We start from the raw sequence: 7,134 nt of genomic DNA, 5'->3' as shown, positions 1-7,134 counted from the left end.
CATTCTCATGATTTGGAAGGCTCAAATTGTAAAGATGTCATATTCCTCAAATCAACCTATGGTTTTCACACAAAGTTACAAGTTCTGTGAGTATGGAAATGGCAATTTGAAATTTGAAACTGCCATTTCCACAAAATCCATGTGGAACTGAAAAAAGCCAAGGGTAGCAAAGTCAGTCTTGAAAGAATAATTGTGGAGGACTTCTACCCAACCTTTGACCTATTATAAAGCTATGGTAGTTACAACAGTGACACAAAGACAGACAAGGCAATTAATGGAATAGAATAGAGTTCAAAGATCCACACGTGTTATTTAAAACAAAAGTGATCCCGCACAACAATAGGGGAAATGATTGTATTTTCAGTAAATAAACACCATTTGGATATCCATGTGGGATGGATATGCTTATAAAAACTCAATCCTATATAGATTTCAGATTTACATATTAAAGTAAAAAAAAATTTAAAGGAAAACATAAGAGCTGTGGATTAAACTAAATTTCTTAAATAAGACAAAAAACAGGAGAACCATGAAATAAAAAACTTGGTATATTGAACAATATTAAAATTAAGAATGATTATCAAAGGACACCATTAAGAATGAAAAGGTGGAGCTGTGGCTGTGGCTCAGCGGTAGCGCTCTTGCCTGGCACACATGAGGCACTGAGTTTGAGTCTCAGCACCGCATATAAATAAATAAAATAAAGGTCTATCAACTAAAAAACAAAAAAAGAATGGAAAGGTGATTTACAGAGTGGGAGAAAATATTCATATTACATATACCTATCAAAAGATTTGTGCCCATAGTATATAGATAATTCCAAAAGTCAATTAACAGAAAGATAAGTGAATGGGAGAATGTTAAAAGAATGTGAACAAATATTTCACAAACAGGACACCCAAATAGCCAATAAATCTGTGGACACATTACCAACTATATGAATTTTATATATATAAATATATATATAAATATTTATATATATAAATATGGTTTATTTAACTCATCCTTAATTAATGAATATGGAAGTTTGGTCTTTTGCTATTGTAATGTTGCAATAATAAGTAATGTTGCAATAATAGCTCTGCACATACACTAAATACATGTGTAGGACAAAATTCCAGAAATGAGACTGCTGAGTCCATAATATATTCTTTTGTAACTTTTGTAACTGCCTATTCATTTTCTTTGCCCATTTTTCTATTGAGTTATTTGTCTCCTTCTAATTCTGCAAGACCTTTTGTGTATTATTGATATTAGTGTTCTGCCATCTTTTACATTGCAAATATTTTCCCTATTGATTTTGTCTGTGGGACTTTAAAACTTAAATATAGCTTGCAATAAGGTACACAAACCTTAACTGTAAAACTCCACTAACATTTGCATATGTGCAACTCACACAACCATCACCCAGATAAAATTAAAAGAAAAAAAAATTTCTAGCACTTCAGTGCTGGAACTCCTGCAGAGAATAATAGCCTCTGCTTCTCTTCTGCCTTCCTGTCAAACCATCTTCTCCAAAGGTAACCAGTATTTTTATTTTCATCACCGTAGATATGTTTTGCCCATCCTGAACTTCGTGTAAATGGAATGATTCTGTCTGTATTTTTGTATTTGATTTATATTACTCAATACTACATCTGTGAGATTCGTCAGCATTGTTGCTTGTAACAAGATCCACCCCACCCATGTTTGGTAGGATTCACTATATGAATATGCTAAAATTTATTTAGCCATTCTTCTGTTGATAGATACTTGGATACTTTATTTTAGTGTTAGTTATTGTCAATTTAGTTTGTACTGGAAACTTTGCTTATCAGAATCACTTTCTTTGTAAGGTTCTGGGCCAGAAGAATTTGTGTGAGGTTTAGAAAGTAGAATCAGCTATTACTCTTAGTGGTCAGAGATTGTGCTCCAACACTTTGAGTCAATAAGGCTTTGTCCTCAGATGATGGGTCCATATGTGTAGGGGAATGCTTCAAAGTTCATGCTGTTTTCATATATTCCCAGGTTTTATTTTTCATCAGGGCCTTTTGAGTTTTTGTGATATTAGGGTGTGTGTGTGTGTGTGTGTGTGTGTGTATGTGTGTTTGGTCTAGAGACTGAACCCAGAGGGGCTTAACCACTGAGCCACATCCCCAGTCCGTGGTTTATTTTTAATACCAAAATTTATTTCTTTTCTTTTCTAGCCAGTAGTGGGACAAAATAATATTTCAGTTCTCAACCTGTTAAAAACCTGTTCAAGTCAGGTCCGTTGGGGAAAAAGTACAGACTAGCATTGATTTAAAGCCTTGCTCAAGATTAAAGTGATAGAGATTGTTCAAAAAACATATTGATTACTGTTTCCCTTAAAATATACTTCAAGAGATATTGGTTCAGTGCTGAGGTTATGGCTCTGGGTTCGATCCTCAGCACCATATTAAAAAAAAATAAATAAAATAGAGATGATATTGTGTCCAACTAAAAAATAAATAAATAAATAAATAAAAGAAGTGTTGGTTCAATGTAACAAATTCCTCTTTCTCTCATGAACATTATAGGGACTTTTTTTTCCTCCACTTCCATAATGGGGATTAATATTGTAATATATAATCCCTCCACACTGCTGGATCATAATGATAGGAGATTTCTCTTCACATTAGACATTCAGGTGCAAGAAGAACAACCAGGATCATGAAAAATCCACCAAAGATTATCTCTAAGTTTAAAGCCATAGGTCTTCATTTTCCACAGTTTACAATGATAGAAGTGGATAAAAACACCCCAAACACTACACACCAAGAATTGATGAACCCACTGAAATCACTGCATATCCAGAGAGGGCAGATGCACCTAACCTGGACTGGTTCAAATATGAACTCTTCCTCACACGGTTCCTACTCCGCCTGCCCACTTTGTAACATTACTCTTATTAAGGATCAAGAAAAAAGAATGGATAGCTGGCTTTTTAAATGTTTATGGCTCAAATATTGCTTCAGGAGAGCCTGAGCTACAGCGTCCCTCTTGTTCACTGCTCTTCTCAATTACTGATTTTACTTGATTGCTGGTCAAAGCCTTCAGGCTACTTGCATCTTGCAATCATTGCAAAAGGCTGTCCCCTCCTCTCTGACCTACAGTGGAGGAGGAAGCCAAGATGATTGCCCAGAGGCTGAGTGAGGAATCACAGTGTTCAAAACCCATCAGGGCTTCACCCACCTCACTCACTGATGCCAGGACATTCCCCAACTCAGCCTGAGAGAACCAGGCCCTTGACCTGTCAGCTAGAATTAGGGTCACTTCTTGTGCTCATTTGCTCTCCTGGCACATTTGGTATCAGAAACAGAAACTTTTGATCAGAAAGAAAGAAAGTAGTCATGAGGTGTTCCCCCACCCTTTGTCCTTTTAATCAAGTTGATTATCTCAAGCCTAAAATTACCAGGTCTCCAGGAGCAGTGCAATTGTGTCCCTACCTCCACCCTCCTGCCCCCTGCCCCCCCCTTAGACCCTCAGACTTCCCCCTTTTTCTTCTGCCTCATGCTGGTGCCACTGCTCTCTTGACCAAAGACCATCAGGCAGCTTGTACCTGGGCCCTGAGATCTTTTTCAAGATGGACTGCAGCCAGCCCTACAGCCAAGAATCTCTTCCTTTCATTGTTTTGTATTCAGCCAACTCTAGAGAAGCCAGGATGAACTCAAAAACAATATAAAAAAATATATATATAAAGCGAAGAGACAGAGAAACAGCAATTTTAGAGATCAGGCCACCGGAAAGATGGCATCAGTTTGGGAAGATGCCCCAGATGATAAGTCCCCTAAATGGATGTAACCAACTTTTCAGTCACTGTCTTACACTTGGGTAGAATGTTCAGTTGGATGGTTGGGTAGATGCTGTCTGATCAGTCCCAGCCATTGTTCTTGATCATGTGTGCTAGCTGAATGATGTATTTGTCTTCTTTGGATTTCTGGTTGTTTTCAAAAGCATGTTCGTATTTCTAGCCCAGGTTGGTTTTGCAGTTTTCACAGTAAATGCCTGCAACTGTATGCCATCCTGTTTGGGACACTTGCTTTTCTGCAGGCCCACAGCCCATGTTAACTACTAAGTTAAAGAGGCATGCTCCTCTTTCACTTCCTTGGAATGGCTTGGAAAACAGTCCATCGTGATTGCCCATGTGAGCGCTACAGTGAGTGCAGCTGTAGATCCTGTGACAGAGGAGCAGATATGCCTGGAAACTCTTGAATCTTGTCATCTTCACCTCCGGCGCTGCTGAAAGAGGGTTGAACTCCAAGGCAGCCTGCGAGAAATCCCCGTGGTAAAGGCTGTTATTTTTAAAAATTTAAATTTAAAATAACCTTTGTTATTTTTAAAAATTTTTTTAGTTGTAGAAGGACACAATACCTTAATTTTGTTTTGTTTTATTTTTTAATGTGATGTCAGGAATCAAACCCAGTGCCTCACACATGCTAGGCAAGCGCTCTACCACTGAGCCACAACCCCGGCCCTAAACCCTTGTTATCTTCTAAGTGATAGAATAATGTTAAAGCACTTTAGACCTCAAATGTAGGCCTCAGAAAGCCAAGTCTTTATTTCTCTCTTTTTCTCTCTGAATTTCTCCTACCCTTCTTTCACCTGCTCTTTTTCTCCCTGAGGCAGGACATAGAAATCAGAATTTCTCTTTCCCAAGATGGGATCATAGAAACTAAACATGTACTCTAATCTTCCCCTACAGTTATCTTAGAGATGGCCATAAAGAAATGTACCTTGTCTGATAGTAATTCATTAGACCCTCCTTGTTCCAGAAGGGTCTTGCCCCATATACCCTGAGGAAGGAATGTTGACGAATCTGAAGAGACAGGCCCTGCTGAGTTTCCTCATCCAGTCTATTAGCAATCACACCTATGCAATGAAGTCTCCCCACCCACCCCGCAAAACAAATAATCTAAAAGGACAGGATCTAGTGAGTTTCCTGATGGCTGAACATGTGAAATTCCTAGAAGAGGGTGTGCCTAGACAGGGCATGGAAGATCCATGCCTATTCTTCCATACCCACTCCTATTTATCTCTTCCTCTATACCATTTGTAGTATTCTTTATAATAAGCCAGGAAATATGTTTCTCAATCCTCTGAGCAATTCCAGCAAATTAATCAAACTTGAGGAGTGGGTAATAGGAACCCCAACTTATAGCCTATTAGTCAGAAGCACTGGTGCTTCGCAAGGTGACTTGTGATTAGCATCTGAAGTGTGTGTGGTGGGGGCAGTCTTGGGACTGAGTCCTTGACCTGTGGGATCTGATGCTCTCTCCAGGTAGTGTCATAATTGAATGGAATTAGTGTCTGATGCAGAATGGCTTGCTTGCTGGCAAGGAAAACAAATCACCACCCATTTTGCAATCACCAAAGACTTCTGTACAAATTGTGGTTTGAGAGTAAAGGAAGAAAAAAAATTGTTTTTTCCCAACTCACTGTCTTAAGCACCCACATGTAGTCTCAGGGTTGGTCAGAAGTGTGTGAGTTATCCATGAACTCTGTTGCATATATAGCTTTATCCCAAAATATGGTTACCCAACTAGGATTGCTACCTCAGAATAATCAGGCTAAGCTCTGGCCAACATCAAAGATTCTGCTTAAAATGTTCCTGGGCATGAGTGTCACCTACTCCTTCGAATTGAATGAGTATCCTTCTGGGGACAGAGAAGATGTCAGTCATTGAAATTTCGAAGTTATTGGCTTTTAAAAATTACACGTTTTACCCGTTCTTGAGTTCTTCATTTTGACTCATTTATTAATAAACTGGAAATTGCTAAATTAATCATTATAGGAATGATGTGTGTGCAATCTAATTCCTGAATTCTGACATGTCTAAGAGTGCCTCCTTACCAAACTATGGATAGCATTTCATGAATACATAATTCATACATCACATTCATACCCATGTGCAGATGAAACATTATTATATTTATACTTTTAGTGCTGCAGAGTAGCTCAAAACCCTTTGATTTTTGTTCTTTAGTAACCAACTTACTTTTCCTGCTTGTATGCTTATGAATTTAATCAAACCATTCAGAACAGGTCAAACTAAAGGAGTATGGGCTTATAAATATGTGTTAGGTCTTGTATAATGTACAAACTCTCAATACGTGCATCAAAAAAAAGGAGATACAGAAGCACAGAAAATACAATTTTATTCCTCTATGTGTGTGTGTATGTATATGTACACACACATATATATACACACACCCTTGAAGATATAGAGAATACTGACATACTAGGTATTGAATTTATAAAAATGGACTTTAAGAATTCTTCACTTATCGGGGAAATATCAAGGACAGAAGAAAATAAGCTGTTTGGGTTTCAGGAAGTAAACTTTGAGAACATGGTGTACATTATGTAGCTAGCATTCTAGCTCATATCACCACATACTCATTTCTTATAAAGTCAATGCTAATAAAAAGATTCTCAGTCTAACAACTTTCAGTAAAAACTATTATAATTTGCATTTATATATTAAAATAAAAAGTATGTTTTCTAGTTACTTTGAATGTATGAGCTTGCTTTAGTTATGTAATAAATGATAGTTTATTATAATAAATGTAGTTCTCAAGAAACTAAGTATTATATAAAACAGAAATAAAAATAAGATAGATTAGCTGAATGTATTCTAGAGAAAGGAAAGAAGAGAGAAAGGAAAGATTAAAACCAAAACATAAGAATTTTTCAAAAACAACTACAGGAATTTCAATGGTAGGAGGTGAAATGGAATAAAATTTTATTTCCTAATTGCCAAAACTTGAAGCAGTTTTTGGTACCAGGGATTGAACCAGGGGCACTTAACCACTGAGCCACATCCCCAGCCCTATTTTGTATTTTATTTAGAGACAGGGTCTCACTGAGTTGCTTAGTGTCTCACTAAGTTGCTGAGGCTGGCTTTGAACTCGTGATCCTCCTGCCTCAGCCTCTTGAGCTGCTGGGATTACAGGCATGTGCCACCACTCCCAGCATAACTAAAATATCCTTCAGTAGGTGAATGTACCAAGCTCTCAATTATGAAAAACATGGAGGAAACTTAAATGCTTTAAGTGAAAGCCAATCTGAAAAGGCTAGATATTTTATGATTCCAATATATGACATTCAGGAAAAGAAAAATCTATGGAGACAGTA

The 7,134-nt window shown here is 37.4% G+C and overlaps 1 pseudogene; it reads right to left on the bottom strand.

The window, feature by feature from the left end:
- Nucleotides 1–3,794: 3,794 nt before the first annotated feature.
- Nucleotides 3,795–5,906, bottom strand: LOC124101720 (protein yippee-like 2; annotated as a pseudogene).
- Between the last annotated feature and the right edge of the window lie 1,228 nt (nucleotides 5,907–7,134).

Source organism: Marmota monax, unplaced genomic scaffold (genome assembly GCF_021218885.2).
Source record: "Marmota monax isolate L192 unplaced genomic scaffold, Marmota_monax_Labrador192_F-V1.1 WCK01_AAM20220418_F8-fsc00052, whole genome shotgun sequence".
Lineage (NCBI taxonomy): Eukaryota > Metazoa > Chordata > Mammalia > Rodentia > Sciuridae > Marmota > Marmota monax.
Note: the sequence above shows the minus strand (reverse complement) of the source record. Positions and strands in the feature narration are given on the sequence as shown.